The sequence below is a fragment of the Balaenoptera ricei genome, chromosome 8, assembly GCF_028023285.1.
Source record: "Balaenoptera ricei isolate mBalRic1 chromosome 8, mBalRic1.hap2, whole genome shotgun sequence".
Lineage (NCBI taxonomy): Eukaryota > Metazoa > Chordata > Mammalia > Artiodactyla > Balaenopteridae > Balaenoptera > Balaenoptera ricei.
The window spans coordinates 65,174,521-65,196,834 of NC_082646.1; the positions used below are offsets into that span (position 1 = coordinate 65,174,521).

The window sequence follows — 22,314 nt, forward strand, 5'->3', positions numbered from 1 at the left end:
GACATTGGGAGGGGGCATTGTTTCTGGACAGATTACTTAGACAACCATAATTCTTCACAGCTTTATGTTAATATCTCTTGATTAACAAGCAAGTTGGAGCCAAGTGATTTTGGCTATCTGGTATCCTTGGTAACCACTGTTAGATGATGAGTCGAATCAGTTAAAATTAATTTCTTGTAAAAATCTGCTTCCATGAGAAAGTATTGACTTTGATGTTTAGATGCACAAGAAATATATTAGTTGTCACCAGATGTGGAGAATATTTGTAGATAAAAATCTACAAAGCCTAGTAAATTCAAAAAGTAGGGAAGATAAGGGAAGGCTGCAAGAGCTCTGCCCTTAAGGACGCTGCTTCTACCTGGAAAGGGAAAACTTACATAAATGAAGGAACCTGAGGCAAAATAGCCATTGTGTGAGCTTTTGTTCAGTAGAGGAATAGCCTTCTTTCCCTTGCATCTGGGAATGCTGTCATGACAAAGCTATTTTACTGTTACAGAAATTTGGAAAAAGACAGAACACTTTTTTCCCTAATATAAAATAGCACAATATATATTTTAGCTCCAAGCCCATTTTTTAGTGTCAATTTAGGAAACATCTCCCTTTGGTCCTGATAGTTCCCCTAACTGAGGCTTCTATCTGCTACAAACCACTCATTTCCAGAAATTAACATTTTAGGGGTATTACTAGAGTGTGGAAAAGCCAGTGCTGGACTGTATAGCGTGGGCCGGGACTGCTGGTTGGTGGGGTAACAGCATTCCCATCCCCACATTTGGAGCCTGTAGCAAAGGGTGGGCTAGAACAACCATTGTGTAGAATGTGCCCTGGGTCCCTGCAGGCCACACATTTCCCTAGGGGGGCCTGGGGAGGAATGGATAGTCCCGATTTCAGTTCCACATCAGATTTTGGCTGCTACTAACTTCAGGTTTTCTGCTTGCTCTCAGAGGAGCTATAAGATAGAAATTTAAAGGAGAAAAAGCAGGTGCTGAGCTATAACAAGGTAAATCACAGCTTCATTTATAAGATTAGGTGCTTAGAACCTTTTTTACCATCAAATCTACCTGTTCTACAGTTAAATGATTCCTAAATGAACACTTCCAGGTAAAAACATATATCCTGGGCAGTCCACGTAAACTGAGTTCAAAGTCTGCTTCACCACTTACCAGCTGTATCATGTAGGGATGGACACCTAACTTCTTGGTGTCTCAGTTTTCTTATCTGCAAAATGAGGTAATGATGTTTATAGGGGAACTTTAAGGTGTAAATGATATGATGGATTTGTGACAGGGCCTGGCACTTGGAGCTCAGTCAATGCCAGTTCTCTTATTACTCCTCTGGGGAAAGACTTCTCTGAGTTTCAGAAAATCTACTCATCCTTTATTTTTGCTTTCTTTTACTTCTTCCATTAATCTCTCTTCTTGTATTCCACCCATCTTCTGGTGCCCTACTCCATTATTGTTTTCTCTCCTCTTTCTTCATCTTATCCCCTTTTGATTCGTTTTATCCTCCAAACTTGTTATTAGCTCTTTTCTGCTGCTGTTTATAAGTGAGAACATAATGTAATCTAGCTAGTACATTATGAGACAGTCATGTGCCGAATGCTATGCTTGGTGCTGAAGTTATAATGAAGGAGAAGGACGTGGTCCTTGTCCTCAAGGAGATTACCTTCTAGTAGGGGATATAGACAAATACAGTGGGCCCTCAGTATCTGCGGGTTCTGCATCTGCAGATTCAACCAACTGAGGATGGAAAATATATTTTTTTAAATTCCAGAAATTTCCCAAAAGCAAAACTTGTATTTGCTATGCTCCAGTAGCTATTTACATAGCATTTACATTGTGTTAGGCATTACAAATAATCTAGAGATGATTTAAAGTGAATGGGAGGATGTCCATCGTTTATATGCAAATACTACACCATTTTATACAAGGGACTTGGGCATCCGTGGATTTTGGTGTCCATAGCGGGGTCATAGAACCAATCCCTCTTGGATACCCAGGGACGACTGTGAACAGAAAATTACAATTCAGGGAACGTGTGATGTGTTATGGAAGCACACAAGAAGGGTACCTAACTCAAATTTGGTAGGAATGGTGTCTAAAACAGCTTCCCCAGAGAAGAAATAAACAAGCTCTGACAGGTTATGGAAGTGAGAGTTTAAGCACAGCATTTAGAGGAAGAGATTTTAATAAAGTATATGCAGAGGCTTGAATACTCGAAGTGGCGCATGACCTCAGGGAGCCTGAATGAGTTTAAGGTTGGTGGTATTGAATTTGGGAGTTACAGTGGGGGATGTTTATGCGATGAGAGAGAAAGTTAGAAAGGTAAGTAGGGGGTCTCGTTAAGATTTTGAATTTTATACTAACGGTAATAGTGATCTATTTTATGATGGCATCCATAGGGCATGGAGAACAATAGGAGGGAGGTATAAAGGAAGTCTGAGGTTTCTGATTTAGGCAGCTAGGTCATACAGAATGCAGAAGGAGCAGGTTGAGGGAATGAGAGAGACCGAGCTGGGTTTTAGAAATGCATGTTTGTGGGCTTCCCTGGTGGCGCAGTGGTTAAGAATCTGCCTGCCAATGCAGGAGACACGGGTTCGAGCCCTGGTCTGGGAAGATCCCACATGCCACGGAGCAACTAAGCCCGTGAGCCACAGCTACTGAGCCTGAGCTCCGCAACGGGAGAGGCCACGACAGTGAGAGGCCCGCGCACTGCGATGAAGAGTGGCCCCGGCTCGCCGCAACTGGAGAAAGCCCTCGCACAGAAACGAAGACCCAACACAGCCATAAATAAATTAATTAATTAAAAAAAAAAAAAAAAAGAAATGCATGTTTGAGGTATGTAGTAGTTGTAAATATGGGTCTGAAATAAAAAAGCAATTTCAAATCTTACTTTGAAATTATGATAGTGACTGCCTTTGTTATTCCCAACTGTTGTCTTTTGTTTTCTGGCATGATTCTGGTGCTTCTGCCTGTCCTTACATTTTGGTGTGCAGAGTTGGGTAATCATGGCTCAATTATGTGTATCTAAGAGGGATCAAAGCATAAGAAGAACATAGTTGAGGTGGAGGAGAGAACCCAGTATGCATTTCCTGTGAAGGCAATTAGAATAAAATAGAGAGTGTTCAGCCTCTGGTATCATAGGAATTGTTTACAGGAACTTGGAGGTTGGCTGCTTTCCAAGAAGCAGAAGTGCCATTCTAAGAGAGCTCCATGGCCAGAAACATGGGCTGATTGATGGTGATCCCAAGGGAAGTGTATGAATGAGGGTTTAGAGGTGAATGATAAGTAAGGTCTTGTCCTGCCTAAACGTAATCTCCAAGATGAGATATGTCTCTAAATCAACTAATTTCATGTAAGAGACAGTTGTGGTTTGGTTATTGCTGAATTTATCTAAAAATGTTTGGAGTCTATTTTTATTTCTGGCTTGTACGCCCTTTGAGATAAAGTCCTATGATAAGTTCCTTACCTGCTGGGCTACGCAGAGCTGCCTTTGATTAGTCAGGGCTTGATTTCTCTTTTGCTTCCAGTGGAGCCCTCTCATTCTGATATTTCAGGATTTGTTGACCAAATCCGTGTTTCTGTAGTGTACACCAGTCATGATTGTATAATCTTTGATCATATCTCTCGTAAGTTCATATTTTCATGATGCTTGTTTGTCTGGTTAGTTTCTTCCCACACAGCTGGGCTCCCATCTTCATCACTTCCTTGTGTTTTCCCTTTCTTCACCTTTCACATCCCACCTGATGCACAGAACCGGACCTGACTTTGAATTTCTGGGGCCGACGTCCTGTGGTATAAATGGAAGAATGAGGAGTTTTCTCTGACAGGTTGCAGCAGTCACACATAAGGCCACCTTCTCAGGTAACCTAGAAGAGGCTTCCTGACCCCTTCTTTATGGCCAGGCCCCTCAACTGACAAACATTGTTTGTTTGCTTGCTTAGAGCATCTCCTGTTACACCTGGTCCCTCACAAAGATTTGGGAGAGCCTCCTGAAGGTTCTTGCCATCCACTGGAGTGAGGAATTCCTGGTAATCTAACAGCTCCATCCTGGCCTTGTAAAGTCCAGGTCACAGGCTGGAATTAGTTCCAGGCAGGATCGCACAAAGCCAGCTGGCAGAGGGTGCTATTCCTCTGCTCAAGTTCAGGGCACACCCCTTGCCTGCCAGCTCTGCTCCAGCTGATGTCCCCTGACTTGCCAGCTTCTGGACTTTGCCAGTGTAGATGTTCTCTCTGCTGCCCATCACCTCTCCTAACGACCTCTCTCTCTTCACAGCCACACTTCTCCTAAGAAGTCTTATACTTGCTGGGTTTCCTTCTCACCTTCTTCAAACCACTCTCCTCCAGTTCCCACACATACCATTCCTCTGAGGCTGCTCTAACTACAGTCATCAGTGGCCTGCTAATTGCTGATACCAGCAGGCCACATTTCAGCTATTAGAATGCTGCCGTTTTTGAAATGGTGATCACTGCTTCTGCCTCTCTTGAATTCTGCAACACTGAATCTCATTCTTCTTTCTCCCCTTCATGGGTTTCTATTCTTCTTCTTGCCCCTTAAATGTTGGTGTGTTTTTATTAGTTAGCTTGACCACTGCTTTTCTCACTGTTTGCACTTTTACCCAGTTGTCCCTTCCACTCTCAAGATTCGCCAGCCTCCAATATGCTGATGGTTCCAAACCCACATTCTAGCTCAGATTCTGCTGAGCTTCAGACCTGTATATTTAACTGCCTCCTGAATATCTCCATCTGGGTAGACAAAAGTCACCTCAAATTCAACATGTCCAAAACTGGAGTCATCCTTCTGGCCTTTACTCTTGATGTTCTTTTGCCTGAAATATTCTTCACAAGGTCCCACAAGGCTTGCCACTCTCTTCATCGATGAGTCTCTCTGCTCAATCAGCACCTTCTCAGAAAGCCCCCATAAGTACCAATTTTTCCCCTGGCTTTATTTTTCTTTGGAGGACACATATCTGGATTTATATGACGATTTTTTGCTTGTTTAGTGTTCGCCTCCCTCCTTAAGAATGTAAGCTCTGTTTACCTGTCTGGTTCACTATTATGTTTATAGCACCTGGACCAATTTTTGGAACATCGTAGGTCCCCAAATATTAAGTGAATGAATAAATATCCCCCAACCCCAGACTGATTTTCTGTACTTTTTATCTTGATGGGTGACACCACGCCCATCTCCAGTCACTCACATCAGAAACTTCGGTGTAATTCCAGAAACATCTGTCACCACATCTCTGCCTCCCTTTGTCCAACAGTCACCAATTCCAGCCAGTGTTCTCTCATAACTGTTTCTCAGATGTGTCTCTCCACTCCATTTCTGTGCTTACCACCTTATTTCAGGCCCTCAAACCTCTGTCTGGGAAAAGGAAATCATTGTGCACTGTTGGTGGGAATGTTAATCGGTGTAGCCACTGTGGAAAACAGCATGGAGGTTCCTCAAAAAACCAAAAATAGAACTACCATATGATTCAGCCATTCCACTCCTGGGCATATATCTGAAGAAAACGAAAACACTAATTTGAAAAGTTACATGCACCCCATGTTCATAGCAGCATTATTTACAAAAGCCAAGATGTGGAAGCAACCCAAATGTCCATCAACAGATGAATGAATAAAGAAGATATAGTATACAATGGAATATTACTCAGCCATAGAAAAGAATGAAATTTTGCCATTTGCAGCAACATGGATGGACCTAGAGGGTATTATGCTTAGTGAAATTAGTCAGACAAAGACAAATGCTCTATGTTATCACTTATATGTGGAATCTAAAAAGCAAACAAATGAATGTATATAAAAAAACAGAAACAGACTCACAGATATAGAGAACAAACTATCCATGGGGAGAGGGAAGGGGGGAGGGGCAAAGCAGGGGTAGGGAATTAAAAGGTACAAACTACTATGTATAAAATAGATAAGCAACAAGGGTACATAGCACAGCACAGGGAATTATAGCCATTATTTTGTAATAACTTTAAATGGAGTATAATCTATAAAAATATTGAATCGTTATATTGTATACCTGAAACTAATATAATATTGTATATTAACTAAACTTCAATTTTAAAAAAAAACCTTTCTCTGGTATCATTGGAGTTTCTAATGTGCTTCCTGTCTCTGTTCTTTTTCTTTTTTAAAGAAGATATCTGTTTTCTATTTTATATATATACATACATACATACACACACACACATATCACCTATCTGTATATCTGTCTTTCCATGTATCCATCCATCCATCCATCTAAATTTTCTGTCAGGATATTACTTGTATTACTGACCCCCCATTAGAGTTTCCTTTGGGGAACCCTAATTTGGATCTGACAGAGGTACTTCTAGAGTCACAAAATTCTCTCTACCAGTTACTAGTGACTGCCTCTGTTCTTAACCACCCAAATTGAGCCTCCACAGAAGCAAAAGTCGTCTTTCTAGAAAGCAGATCTGACCCTGCTGCCTTCCTTTGTAAAATTCTTCAGCATCCCAAGCAGCCAAAGGATCGTATCCAAGCTCCTTAGTGACCTATGAGAGATGAATCCAGTCACACGATGTGCCTTCCCTTGCTTTACACTAACAGTAGGGTGTGCCGTGCAGTTGCTTGCCTCCATACTTAAACTGTCCTCCAGCCTACCATGACTCTTCTCCTGACCCCTCTCTTCCTGGGGATTCTAACTCATCATCCTTTTAACACTTTCCTTGGGGTCTCTTTCACCTGGTTTCTCTGTGCTCTTCTCCCTATCACTGTTCCAGCACTTAAAACATTTTCTGTCCCTGCATCTGCCTTCTTCATTTGATGGTGAACGCTTTGTTGGGAGGGCTGTGTTCTATTCATCCTTCTATTCCCCTCATCTAACCAGTGACTGAAGCATAAAAAGTACTTGATAAATGTTTGAGTAGATGAACGAATGAATGAATAACCTGTCTATTTACATGTTTCTGGCTGAATTCTGGTCACTGTCATCACGTTATGGCACAGAATTGCATTTCCAAAACCTAGAAGATATTAGTGTAGCTTCAAAATGGGAGTTCCTTGCGTGCTCTGTGCTACAGGACATCGTCCTTACACTTGTCAGAAAGTGCCCATGTCTAGCCTTCCCTGTTGTCCTTTTAAAACCAAAAATCAGCTTAATAATAACTGAAAATAAAAAATGACCATTGGAAGATGACATCCATTTGTTTCTGGGTCTTATGAATCTGAAGGGTTTTCTCAAACAAGAATGGAAGGACATTTTTTTTGCAATAGTAAAGTAATTTTGTTGGTATTATAATATGTATTGCGGCAATCATATGGGCAGTATGGCTTAGTGGATAATACCTTAAGGATTTAGAGTATGCTTTGTTGAAAGGTACTATTCCTTCCCCCAGAGTACATACTGGATTTGGGTTTTCAATGTGAAAACAAATACTTCTGTTGCAGAACTTTATCATCAGCTTGTTGGAATTCATGCCCAGAATATTTTGTGTTGAACAGTTCTGATTCAGTGGCATGTAAAGATTCGCTAATAAAGACACTGTGCCAGTGATGCTGTAAACTTGTTAAAAGCTAGGAATGCTGCACTTTATTTAAATGGCAGAGAAAAGCCAGTCCCAAACCGAGCTAAGTTCTTGAATCTGCACAGTGGTTTAACTCTGTTTTACTGAGTTCTGAGAATCTGCAGCAGCTTCCTGGCTACACGTGGACCTAAGGGTTGAAACTGAAGCTGCACCTTACTCCGAGTGGAACCAGAACAGCAATACTGGTATCTGGTTTATAGAGGGTGGTTCCTTATCGTATAATTTCACTTGATATTATATTTGACTTGAACTGTAGTCATTCCAGATAGCTCAAGAGGAATGAAAAACATAAAGGATCTTTTAGAGTCTCACATTCTGACTCTTAAAAGTGGAGAAGAGGAGGAAGACCCCACCAGCATGGAAATTAGTGCCAATGAGCACAAATTTAAAGGGTTATGGGCACACAAATGAGGGGACCAGGCATATATACATGTAGGAACTTTCAAGGGGCATATGCCATGAAGTTATTTTCAGGAATGCTGGTGGCAAGAATTGGTTCTTTGGAAACATCCAAAGAATGATCAGAAATGTATTAATTTATGTTCAAACCAAGAAGGAAGACATCTCCATGCCTGGGGAGAGGGAGTGATAACAGATGCCAGGAGACATCCGATGGAGGCAGGAACAATGCCAGTAGATAGAGTTGGGCAGGTGGCCCAGTTCTCACAGTGGAGGATATGTGGAATCTAGAAATTCAAGGCTTGTGAGCTTGGTGTCCATCCCTGGCAAAGTCCTAAGCCAATTTAGCAGATGGTTTGTGAGCACCTAGAAAAGAAAAGGTGCCCCAGAGTTGGCTTATTAAAACCAAGTCATAGTAAACTTCCTATGCTTCCATTATTGGTAGAGTCACCCTTGACTTCAGCAAGATTTTTCATGAGGCTGCTTATGATAACCAACGAAGTCCTTTTTTTCACTGGGAACAAAGAAACCAAATTGGTGAAAGGGTCGGGGTGAGGTTCATGTCAGTTGAAGAGAAAAGCCAGGGAGGAAGGAAGATACCTCCTCGTGGCCAGCTTGGTGGGGCCGGTTAGAGTCTGCTTAAGAAAGGAGTGGGGAACTTAGATAAGCTACTTTGTTCATGTTTGAAGTGTCTCATAATACTGCATTTCTCAAATTGAATCAGAGCCCCCTGCCTTCAGAGATGCCTGGGGGTGTTTATTTAAAATGTAAATTCCTGAGCCTCACCCAGAATCAGGATCTCTGGAGCCACAGCCTAGGAATCTATACTTTTAACAAGCTTCCCTGGCAATTATCAAGCACACATAAATTTCAGAACTATTGCTTTAAAGATAAGATCATCTGCTGTGAAGAGCATTACCCAGTTAGAGGAATATAGGAATTATTTAGTTGTTTTTTATGCAGTTTAATTTTTTATATGATTGTGGCCCAGAAATTTCTGATCTTCCTCTATATCTAATTGCTCAGGGTCAAGCCCAACTCTGTTGCCATCTGGTGACAGCCACTTTATGCTGTAAAAGCAGGACTCATGAGGCAAATCTTTTGTGCGCAAAATGGTAATTTTGCATCAGGTCCAGATCTTATATAAAGAGCAATGAGACATATTGGAAGAAACTTAATTCAGTACAGTTTCTTGAGAAAGTTAGTCTCCATGCTGCCTGAACTGAGGGCAGCAGTGTACTGCTACCTGTATGACAACCAGTTCTCCAGAGTTAAAAATGTATGCATAAATATACACACACAAGTTTATTATAACTTTTACTGATATAAAGGATGTGCACCATACAATTCATAATAAAATATACACTACAGTTTATTGATTACATTACAATTGATTCTTATAGAATGTTTGTCTTGATTTCTGTCAGACTTCTGTATCCATAGCAAACTTTGGTTGCAATTGACAAATTAGCATAGCTCCAACATACATGGTGGTTGATAGTTTCATTTATGTGAACAAGTAAGGTAAAAGTAAAGCAACAGCAACACGTCATAACTGCACCCATTCATCAGTAATGTGAGCAGCTTCTTTGTTGAGTTGAGTAATAGTTTTTAGAATACTGGAAGAATTTATCTTCAATCTTTTGTGCTATTCACAATGTAATGGCTACAGACATGACACTTTTAATCTGTGTTATTGACAATTTCTCCACGACTTTCTTAAGACGAGTTCAACAAAATAATAAATCAAGCCCTGATTTGTGGTGTTTGAAATATCTGTGATGTAAAATTTCCCACCATAGCCCCTTTCAGTCTACCAACATGATGTCACTGAATGCAGAGCTGGGAAGAGATGTGCAGAACCACAACATTATATAATAGTTATTTGCACCATACAGATACGATATACATAAATCACCTTGAGAGCACAGATAATTGTAAAATGTAGTCAAATGAGTAGGAAATGGTGACTTTTGAATGTTTATTACCTTTGTTTTCAATATCATTTATATAATTGTAAGTTTATATAATTTAATTTTTAAGTAATGGCTATGTTTAATACCAAGCTATCAAAATTCCTGAAAATTTAACAATTGGCTCTTTCGAGCTGCTGTGAGCTGGCTCTAGTCCTCTACTGAATAGGGGCAAGTTTTCTGAGCTTGCAGACCTGTGACTGGATGCATCCCTGCTTTTACACAGGAGCACAGATAGAATATTCAGGCACATTTTCATATTAGCATAAAATGCAGCTCTTCTAAACTAGAGCATAGCGGGACCATGCCTGACAAATGTGTCCTGCCCCTGGGCATCAGAGTGAAGAGGAATTCCTAAACAGATAAGGTCAGATCCAACAGAACAGGTTTCCCCTGTCATGTCTGGGAAACTATTTATGACTCATGTTCTTTGCCAGCTCTGTGTTTTGCATCAGTAGACATTCTGACATGTAAAGTTACCTCTCTTGTGTTGCATCCTACTGATTTCAGCAAAACTGTTTTTGATACTTTGACACTCTCCATTCAAGAAGTCCTTTCAAATACAATTATGATATTATTGTTTCTTACTTTTCCATTTTTGTCTACACCAGCTTGTAATTAAAATCTGATAGCAGCCTGGCTGTGGCCACTAGAATAGATTTTTTTATTCATTTGCCTAAAGCCAGATATAGAATTTATTTGCAGTTTGTAAGTTCTTGGAACTGGAAGTTTGAGGCTATCTGCCACACTTGAAGATACTAGGATTTGAGCCACACTTCTGTAAATTCTTATTAAAGCCGACAGTGCTGTGGAAAGTTGTATTTTTGACAGAATTTTTGGATAGTCAGGTTGTAAATAATATGCCTCCAATGCACAAACATATTCTTTCTTCCTATTTTCTGGCTGTTATGCTTACAAGCAAATTGTGCATTTCATTCTGTGCTCCAAGAGCATTTCCTGAGGTGTGTTTGAATTTCCCACTGTAGGGACCTGGACTCTATCAATATTTTCTGTACTGACCCTTGTAATTATAGCACAGGGACCTTCTTAAACAAAACTTTGCTTACCTAACGAATATAAACACAAAATTGCTTTAAGCTGCTAATTGTTATTTCCTGCTGTGGATATTGGTTGTGTAATCCAGCAACTCAACTGCTATTTCAGCCATGAGAGATCTTCTACAGTGTCTCAAATACTTCCTCAAGTTAAAATTTTTATGGTGTCCACTGACTCTTAATTTGAGTAAGAAAGCGTCTTTCCTAATACTGTAGTAAAAATACACATTTATAAAATGAAAAAGCAACTTGTTGCATAATATAAAAAGAGTAAAGTGAAACCAAGCAATCTCTTGGCTGGAGGGAGACCCCAAACCTGTTTCACAGCATTGATGCCATCTTTCTATTTTTTCTTTTCAAGCGGAGTCGCCATATAGAGAAGCTCTCTTAGTGTATGTGCAGCTGATTCCATGGTTCAGGTTGAGAGCAAAAAAATGGAGCCATGATGGAGGGCTTGTATAAAATACCCTTTGGCCAGGTAGGTATTGGAGTGTGAGTTCACAGAGGGAGGCAGGTGGGCAGATGGCAGGCTAGGCACCCTGAGCGAGCTTCACGTGCCGGTTGACAGGCAGTGCCTAATTAACACTTGCTCCCGCGCGCACCTCCCGGGGCGCTGTGCGCAGGCACAGACCCGGGGGCTCCTGGGCAGCCATCTGGGTCCTCCACCCCCGGGTAGCTCATAGGCGGTGCTGTGGGAAGTTTCGGAATGCAGAAGCCCTCCCAGTGCTTTCGGTGTTTTTTGGCGTCTGTTTCAGTTGAGACAGAGCCCCTTCTGGGCCCTAATGATCCTCATTAGTCAGAGTTGGGGACGTTTCAGCTTCCTAATTTAAAGTATGTTTTCTTTATTTATATTTCATTTAACATCTCCACATTTTATTTTTAATTTTAAGTATCCAAGTAATATATACACAATGTTTAAAAAAAATCACACAATACTGAAAAAAAGAGAAAAGTTTTCTTACCTGTGGGTCCACTCTCAGAGGCAACCATTTTCATTTAATCTTTTTTAGTTTTAGGTTTCTGGTAATTACCTCCATACTGTAATACACTTGTACTTCAGTTTTTTTTATTTACGAACTTCACAATATTTGTAAACAAGATGAGGAATTTTCCTATCTCCAATCTTTATTCATTATGTTATTTTGAGTTCTTTTGTTGGTTACATTTTAGACTCTAAAAGTATTTTTTGAATTTCCATTTCCTTTTGTATCAGCCTTGGACATTATCTCTGGATCTTCTACTTTGTAAAATGAGGATATTGGTTGGCTTTTATGCTGTTATAACATTCTGTATTATACTTATAAAGTCATCCATGTTTTATCTATATATTAATTCTAAACATATCTATTACATATCAACCAATTGTGTTTTATGGTACAGTTGAAGCTTTCTTAACCAACTTCCTGTTATCTAACTAGCTGTAATTAACAGAGCTTTCAATTTCTTCTAGAAAACATTTCAGTAAATATTGTTACAGGCTGAGTGCTCACAGATAGCCGGCTATTCACTGCTATTCCCTTTTATTCCTGCTCCCATAAATTAAGCTGAATGCTTACAAAGAAGCAGTTGTTTTTGCTCCAAAACTTGTTTATTCTGGTTGTACTTATTATTGCGATTATATAATTTAATTAAATATGTATACTGATGAAATATAAATACTAAAAGAGACTTGTTCCTGTGAAAACAGAATCGAATGCTTCTAAGACTCAGTAAAGGCCTTATTTTTTTAAATGGTGCTGAATTAGGAGTGGAGGAGCATTTATGAAAGGTTGAAAACAATGATAAAAATCTAAAAGGATTCTCAGATTGCTTCACAAATATCTTTAACTTTTTATTCTACTTTAAACAAACTCGAGTTGAGCGCAAACTGCATTATGGGTGTTTTTGATGTAAGAAAGACAACACAAAACTGTAATCAAAGAACTCATATTCAAAGAAAATAACTTCACTCTGTACCAAAGGATTGGTAAATTAATATTTTAGGTTAGAATAAAATGTTTACGTTAAAATAAGATATTTCAGGTATAAGGGTGAGGGGATGGTTTTTTCTGTTAAGTGACTTTTTCAATTAACTGGTACCACCACATTAGCTAAGAGTATTATTAGCTTCTACTGTTAAGAGTATGGTGATTAAGAATAGCCTTCAGCAACTTGCTTTACCTTTCTGTACCTAGGTTTCCTCATCTGTTAAATTGTGATAATCATAGGGTTTTATGAATTAACACATAAGTGATGCTTATCACAGCATTGGCACTTGTTAAGCACTCAAAGGTGAAGCTATTGTTATTGCTATTACAATATTGTGATTTTGTAAAAATTAGTAACTACTGAACCATGAAGTGTGATTGGACCCTCGGGAAAGGAGGCACAGTTTTATATTGTTAATCTTGTGCCTCCTGAAGCATTCAGTTTCTGTATCCAGAGTCTTTAGTTGTATGCTGTCAGTTGTTCAAAATCTGGTCATATTTTAATTGGTTTGATATTTGACTGTTACTTTCTTTTTTGGCATTTTGTGTTTCTTAGACTATTTTATAATATTTTCTATTATAAAATACTTAGGATATTTTGTAAACAAAGAGAAGCATATTTCTAAATTATTAAATATACCCAGTCTCTCAATCATACATTTGATATTGGGAGCCCACTTTCTTCTTGATGGTATTCTTCCTAGGAGTTCTGCTTCCATCTAGAAATATTCCCTAACCTACACAGAGCTGATGTCCTGGGACCCCATACTACTGGCACTTAAAAGTTAGGTACACTTTTATTCATTTCCCTACTTTCTCTTTCTTCCATTCCATTTTTTTTTTTCATTTAGCTGGAGTACATCGTCAAGTAAACTTTTCAGAAGACGGGCATAGGATATAAATAACCAGTCCTTGCATTTCTAAAAATGCTTTTATTTTGCCCTCATTTTTATGGATGATTTGGCTGAGCATACATTCTATAATGAAAATCATTTTCTGTTGGAATTTTAACGGTACTGTTTTATGGTCTTCTTGCATTATAGAATTGCTTAAAAGAAGTCCGAAGGCAGCCTGCATCTAGATGTCTCCATGGTGCTCTCTCTAGCCTTCAGATTTTGAAATTTCACAGCAATGTGTCTGGGTGTATGCCCTTTTTCATTCACCTTGCCCAGCATTTCCTGAGACATTTACTGTAATCAAAAACCTTATGTCCTTTCACTCTGGGAAATGTTATTTTATCTTTATGAGAATTTCCTGCCCTCTGTTTTATCAGTTTTATATTTTGGGTGGCCTTCTAGATTAATCCTCTATGTTTCCTAGCTTCTCTACTGCTTTTTATCTCTGCTCTACATCCAACTTTGTCTTAGAAGGCAGACATCTGCCACAGAATACTTTAGTATGGGTAAATCTTTTGTTCTCTCCTCCCACTTCTCATAGTTTTTCCCCTTTACCATCATTTCCACACTCTCCCCCTCATCTGACTATGGAGTTTGAACATTAAGAAACAAGAAGACACCATAGTATATGAGTTTACTCAAGCCATTGGATTATGTTACTACCTCCTCAAGGGACCTAGTTGTCTTAGTCCGTTTGGGCTGCTATCAACAAATTACCATAGATTGGGTGGCTTGCAAACAACAGAAATTTATTTCTCACAATTCTGGAGGCTTGGCGTTCAAGATCAAGGTGCAGGCAGATTCGGTGTGTGGGGATGGCCCACTTCCTCATAGAAGGTGCCTTCTCTCTGTGTTCTCATGTGAGTGAAGGGATGAGGGAATTCTCCTGGGTCTCTTTAATAAGGGAACCAATCCCTTTCGTGAGGACTCCACCTCCTAATACCATCACATTGGGTGTTGTTAGGACTTAACATATGAATTTTGGTGGGGACACAGACACTCAGTCTATAGCACAAGCTATCCCTAGACCCGATTTTAGGGGAATTTTGAGGCAAAAGATCAGGTGGGTTTCTCTCTCCTTTCAATGCCCATATTAATTTAATGTTTCTTTTTATAAGTTCATAAGTGGAAGCTTCAGAACTCTGTGACAAACACTAGTCAGAATGGGTTTTCAGCAGAGTTCACTTACTTCTTCTCAAGATAACATTCAGTAATAACTGAATGTAATTATCCACATTGACTTCTCAGTTCACTGATGTTGTGGTCTCAATCCTTAACTGTTCAAAGATGTGAGAAGTAATTGAGTGACTCCCTGTCTTAGAAAGGGGTCAAACTCCTCACTCATAACATTCTTCACCTTGAGATAATCTGCACCCTTATTTTATACCTAACTTGATTAATAGTGATGACACCTAATTGTAACTTCTTTCTCATTTTGGGGCAATGAGAAAGGGGCTCCCTTCTAGTTTCTAACAAATTATAAAGCAGGAAACATGCAGAAATTCCCAAGGTAGTATGTAAGTTATAAAGATGATCAAAAACCTTATGCTTTCATCCCGTTTCCTTGTACATTTTTTATAAGTTATTTATGAAAGTGGAGTTGTTTAAGCTCTGATGTGCCATGCCTTCCAAGTGACATATACCAGTCCCTATGTTTACAGTAGAAGAAAGCCTCATGATAGCATGGCAAATGGCAGAGATGCTCCTTAGACTTAATTCTGCAAGGTTGTCCAAAGGTCTTTTGACACAGACTCCCAGAGTCACGACAGTGGGAATCAGTGTGTGACTGTTAGGGCCCTGGGAAAACCCAGGAGGAACCCCAGGCTCTGTGGGGTACTTCATCCGAAGTACTTTGGCAGAAGGGTTGAAAAGGGACTATGTACCTGTCTAGGATTGGTATTTAGTGAAGCTACGGAGTTAATGTGCATTTGTTAAAAACCTAACTCCATCAGTCTTCCCCTTGCTTAGTAATTCTCTTCAATTTTTATAGTAGTAATGTCTCATCCTCTCCGATAGTTTCAAGACTTCTTATTTCTGTTTCATTTATTATTAACCCAAATATCTCCCTGAATATCACCAACTCGTGGGCCTAGGTGGATCTCCTTTACCATATTTTATATGTAGGCTTGCTGTATCAGCAGCCTTTACCTGCCAAGGGGTAGGAAGGGCCCCTGTCATTCTACTTCTTGTATTTTCCTGTGAGTCTCCCGTGGAGGATATGGAGGAGAATAATATCCCACATAAAATGAGACACTTCCTTTGGCTTTGCTGTCTTTCAGCTGAGCCTGCTGCTTTTGTCATCCCTCTAATCCATACTTGCTGCTTTTGCTGTTTCTCTCCTCGGATGCTGTCCCTGTTCTTGCCTTGGCTTCCTGCTAATCTCTGCTCTGTCTGTAGGCTCCTGCCTGATCTACCACTAGTGATCCAGCCTCAATTTCTTCTACCCCTTTAAGTGTGAGAACCTTGCCTTCTCTACTGTTGCTGTTTGGAGTCTTCTTTTAAAAAACTTTATTTTAAAATTTTGGTTACAGTTTCATTTTTGTTTTCTTAACAAGTCTACTGTTTAATCTCTCAGGATTAAAAAACAATGATTAATCTTCTAAAGAACTGAACAACAAAGGAATGTCAAGGGAAGGGCACAACTGCCCCATTCTCTGGGGGTATAGTAGCTACTCCAGTTTAACACCTAGCTTCAAAACAAAATGAATTTTTATATTTTCTAAATGAAATAATGTACAACCACCATCTTCATCTGAGCTTATTATAACTTTCAAACACAAAGCTTCATTTTAAGCTTGGTAAAAATCTTTTAACAGGAATGATGGCTGACCTTAATATGTAGTGTGTATCTTACAGGAAATGTTTTTTGACAATCATAGCACAGTAATAATTGCCATTAATGAAGTCCTCAATTTAGAATCTGGAACATTCTTCCATCAAGGGGGGGGAGGGGGAAATTCAGTCCAATGAGTCTGTCTCAAGATCTTCATCTCTTGTTTGCTCCACTTGTATTCTCTTTTCAGTAACTGGATTAATGCTTTGAGCCCAAAATGAGATATATTTTTTATTACTGTAGATTACATGTTGTTTGGTGCTCAGTTTCCATTTGTTCCTCTTGCTTGCGTTTTCTATCTGCTGCTTCTTTCTCATGTTGGCCTTTCAGCATATTCCTTCTATGAGCAGTCTGAAAGTTTCTTCCACCTTTTCTCTTCTTTTCACCTTCTTGATCATCTCCTTCCTCTTCAGAATCAGAGGTTGATGTAAGCCCTGTTTTAGCTAAATTTTTCCTTTTTGATTCAACTTCTTTTTTCCCCTCTTTTTTATCTGGCTCTTTTCTTGGCTTATCTTCTTCCTTCTGGCCCTCTTCATCCTTTTTAAGCTGCTTTTTAGGTTGTTTTTCCTCTTGCCCTTTTTTCTTACTTTTGTCTTCTTCAGTTACCATGTCACTCTCCGAAGGACAGGGCTGTTTTTTACCATTTTGGGTCTGCCTCTTGGTTTTGGAATCTTGACTTCTGTAGCTGCAGGTCATCCTCTTTTAGGACTCACTTTTAGATTAACAGGTGCTGTTGCTGTAGTCACTACTCCTGCCTCCTCGGTTTCTACTTGTTTTTCTGCCTTTCTCTTTCTCCCTCTTCTGGCAGCTTTTGAAGTGGTTATGTCAACTGCTTTAGTCACATCCTCGTTGCTGGCTTTTTCTTCATGGTCAGTATCTTCCTTTGAAACACTAGTTTCTTTTTCTTCAACTTCAACATCAGATGACGCATTTGATTGTTTAGTTGATGCCTGTTGACTTGAAAATTTCACTTTCGGATTGTTATCTATCTCCCATAAACCTTCATTAAAGCCTTTTCGTTTATTTGGTTTGCCGTACTTTTCCTTATTTTCTGAGTAAGGAAATATGTCCTTTGGGCCTAAAAAAGCAGTCTCATGAGTTCCAAAAAAGAAAATGGGTAGTTTGTTTGTGGGTGGTTTTACAGCTCCATCAGGAACTTCATCTACTCGAGCTGGCCAATGAGGATAACCTTTCATCGTGGCGAAGATGAGGTCCCCAGGTTTGAAATCGCGAGTCATGTTTCGGGGGCCAGGCCGGGGGTCCGAGCACAGGGAGGAGGTGTGGCGGTGCGGACTGCGAGGGGATGCGGGAGGGCGGACGGCAGCCGAGGCTCCCGCGGCGGCGGGAGGGGGAGGATGCCTCGGGGTGTCCCGACGCTCCTGCCGGGTCCGTGGGCGCTGAGGCTGAGGTGGCGGGCCGGCCGCCTCTGCCCGCGTCCACGCAAGCCACCCGCGCCACCAGCTGCCGCAGAGGCGTCTGAACGGCTCCGAATAGCAACCGCTGCCGTCGCTGCGCTGCTCCCGCGTGGCTCCTGGAGTCTTCTTTACTCCTGTATCCAGTGCTCACATTTTTGGTCTTTAGGGAAAAACTTTTCCTATCTCAAGAGCCCAGGTTGTATAGAGAGTGTCCCATGGCAATGCCACTTGGACCCCTAGTGGTACACGATGCTGATGAGTCCCAGAAAAGTGGGAATAGTACTGTGCATCCTCAGGAGAGTACATTTCCATCCAGGATCAGGGGACCAGGAGATTGTTAGTGGAACACCTGTTTGTGGCCCCTTTCCCTACTTCAGTCTCAAAGCATCATTTGGGATGTGCCCCAGACTCTCCTCTTTTCTCAGTGTTCATCTAGCAGCCTGCCTGTGCTTTCTGGCTGTGATCATCTCCAGTTCTTCTCTATGTACTTTGGGGCCTATCTTGTAACCAGCTTTCATTATGGTGAGGCAAACTACTTGATTTATCATGGAGATAGAAAGCAGAAGAGTGGTTACCAGGAGCTGGGGGTTGGGGAAGAAGAGAATGGGAGGTTATTGTTTGATAGGGATAGAATTTCAGTATGGGATGACAGAGTTGTACCGATGGATAGTGATGATGACTGCATAACAATGTGATTGTACTTAGGGCACTGAACTGTACACCTAAAAATGGTGAAAATGATAAATATTATGTAGATTTTACCACAATAAAAAAAAGTGAAAAAAGAAACCTACCTGGTTTATAGAGAAGTGAGAATTGCAGAAATGTCTTAGGAAAAACCAGCAGTGCTTGCTCATAGCTGTGGCTTTGTCCACGGCCACCAGGCAGAATTTCTGTGACTCATGGAGAGGGCAGTCCTAAAGAGAATGCTTCTGAGAAGAGTTGGTATCTTCCAGTTAAAATTAAGAGTAATTTGTATTGAAATTAAAGCGTTTTATCTTTTTTGTCAATGCTCTTTAGAACAATTACTACATTTCTTGGTCATATACCAGTATTATTCATCATTCTGATGAGGAATAAATGCCAATTTCTATCCATGACTACTGATGAAAATTAGCGTTTTAAAAGAAACCATCTTCATTTCAGCAGCATGAAATATTTACTAAAAGGAAATTGACTTAAAAAACACAATTTTTAGAAAATTGATGGTTAAATACAGAGACAAAAGAGCTCATGCTTTTAATCAAGTGCTGATAGTCTAAGCTTGATCATGCTTTTAGCACAGGCAGATTCATGACCTGGGGGTACATTAGGATGTCAAGCATAGAAGTCCAAGCTAGTAAGAGGTTATATGTTATAAGAGAGTATGTGTCTTTAGTCATGGACCAAGGTTCAAGGCAGACAGAAGAGAAAAAAAAAATAGGGAAGAGTTTGAACCAGGAGTCCACTTTCTGTTCTGACTTTAAGTAGCCTTGTGGCTTGGAACTGTTTCTCAGGAGAGATATTTCTAGGGTTAATGTTGGCCATAACCATAACTATATGTCTCACGTGTGTTTAAAAACAAGTCTACACCCAGACTCCACGTCATTTCCTCATATATCCTGTCTCTTACCGAACTATTGTGCTATGAGAAAAATATTGCCCACGTAATTCCCTTCATGCTCATGGAAGCCTGGCCGTCCTCTGGCCTTACCTGTATAGACACAGAGAGCATGTGCCCAGGACTGCTCTAAGCCAGGCCGTAAGTGTAAGGGTCAAGGCCTTGTCCTCCAGGTGTCCAGCTATGCCTGAGGAAGAACAGGAGATTGAGTCTGTGTAATTCTGGGGTCCAGAGCAGTAACAGACTTACCAGTAAATGCACCATACCCTATGCAGGCAGACAGATATCAAGTAGAAGGGAGAGATAGGGCCACCCTGAGCTGTCTGGTTGAGTAACTCACTTCTCCACTGAATGGAGCAGGAAGAGGTGGGAGAAGTGACCAGGAGCATTTAGGGAAAAGTCACTCTTCAGGGGAGCCAGGAATGGGAAGAAGCATTCCCACCCTAACATTACACGTTGCTTTGAGAGATTTTTTTCTAAATGTTGGTTCATAAAGGTGGTTGTCAGAAACCTTTTGATCTTGTTCCACAGGGTAGATGATAGGTTTAAAGACTAATTGGATCAAAGCAAGGCCAGATCTAACCTGGGAGACTCTAACAGAGTTTGGAAAGGGGTCCTGTGGGAGGTGTGAATTCTTAGGCCAATGCAGCAGTGCTCCGCTTAAAAAGAATTTTAAGCAACACTACTTGAAAGTGCTCCTACGGATTCAAGTGCACCTAATTTTCAAAAGAGCCAGGTGGGGAGGAATTTCTCCCCCCATTTTAGAGGTGAGAAATGGCTTCTAAAGAGAAGAGGTTGCAGGCAGCCCAGAGTCTTATAGAAAGTAATAGAGCTGGACACCAGGCCTCCGAGGTACCCACTCCCATCTCCCTCCACTGCTGGCTGGACCTGGGCTCCCATTTCCTGCAGACACACCAAGGAAGGTTGCTGACCTCTTGGGCCTGTGTCTGGTCCCCACATGTTCTTAAGATTTGTTTCATGGTGTTCTTTTCAGGTAAAAAGTCCCCATTGTCTAAAACCCTGCACATCAGATTTTCTCTTATTTCTCAAGAATACTAGCACATCTGAGTGTTTTCATTTACTTTGCACAGGCCAGAATCCCATGATACAGAAAACACTGTAGATTTTGCAAGCACTTCTAATGAAGCTACATTAGAAGTGGTAAAATATTTTCTTACATGGATTTTTTTTTTCCAATTAAATAATCTCTGTAGAGAATGAAAAGAAAATGGAAACCCAGTTGCAAACCTGAGGATAGTTCCTGAGCCTTCCTGTTATGCAGACAGCAGGGGCCCGGGTGCAACAGGATTGGGAGGTCAGGGATTAGGGACGCAAGAACCAAAACCCAGTTCTTATGTTTGCAGCTCCAATCACTACGTAGCCTGAGCAGCCCCTGCTCCATCTGGTTAAGGCAGAGGGGTGATGGCAGTGTGAAGAGGCGCTGGTCACACTTTACAAATAGAAGGTGCAACAGAAAGTGTTCTCTCAATGCTAATTTTAGGCCAGCTGCTTCATTAACATAGGCAGAATCACCTGGGCAGCCTTCTGAGGAAAGGATCTGAGGGCCTGTATGGTCGGACCATTCAAGATGACTGTTTTCTATACATCCCCTGCTTGCCCAGTGCCTGCTTCAACTACACCCTACTCAGAGGACTGACCTTCCTACATACTTGCCCCGGGTGCTAGCTAATGATCATTCGCAATAGCTTATCAAAGGGGCGGTGAGAGGCACGCCCCTCTGCTGGTTTCCCTGGTAACTGATGAGCCAACCTGACGTCAATTCTCCCTATAACTGGTAACCACCCCCCCCACCACCACTCTGGCCCCTGGAGCCAAGCCTGACGCCGTGCCCTGCTCTTGGCCACAAACGGTGGGGAGTCACTCCAGGACCTTGCTTCAGACATGTAAGCTCCCCCTATCCATTAGACCATTGATGTCTCTGTTGCTGACTCTGGGCTCTTTCTTCAGTCTTGAAGCTGGGCAGGGACAGGCCTTGTAGGCCTGCGGGGTGCAGCCCAACAGGGCAAGAGACACGGTCCTATTAAATATGCTCCTCCTTTTATGTCAATTGCAAGGAAAATGCAGTTATGCCATTTGCCAATTACCATGACTTAATTCATTTTACCAGTCCATGGGCTTCTTAGAGTTAAGGTCGTAGCGTGCTCTGTTTACTTGGCTCAGTACCTTAATAATGTTATGGCTCCTGCGGGCCCAAGTTAATGCTCCTTAATCCTTGCAATTTGCACTAGGAGCCAGTATTTTTCCATGAGCTTAGAGAACCTCATGTCTGCTGCAAGAACGAAAATCAAGAATGGCCCTAAAACATAGCCTCCAGTTGGAGAGCACCCATTGGCTTGTGGTCACTAATAAGAATTATTACAATGGCTTTAGCTCTAGAAAGACATTGCTGTGAATTCAAGGTCACTTGGCAAGTTCATGGGAACCACAGAATGTGAGAGCCATTCCCAGGCCCTTTATGATAGATGAGGAAGACCATAGAAGGGCAGTGACTTACCCAAGGTCACAAAATATAAATGGTGGCAAAGCTGGTCCAAGAGCCCTTGGAACATGCCAGGTCTTTACTGGGGCCTCCATGTACAGTTGAGCAAGTTGTGCCC

The 22,314-nt window shown here is 40.9% G+C and overlaps 1 protein-coding gene and 1 pseudogene across 4 annotated transcripts in view; one reads left to right on the forward strand and one right to left on the reverse strand.

The window, feature by feature from the left end:
* Positions 1-22,314, forward strand: part of SYT9 (synaptotagmin 9) — a 410,926-nt gene that overhangs the window by 242,900 nt on the left and 145,712 nt on the right. The gene's annotated exons all lie outside the window — the stretch shown is intronic.
* LOC132369837 (PC4 and SFRS1-interacting protein-like) lies at positions 16,746-18,064 on the reverse strand (annotated as a pseudogene).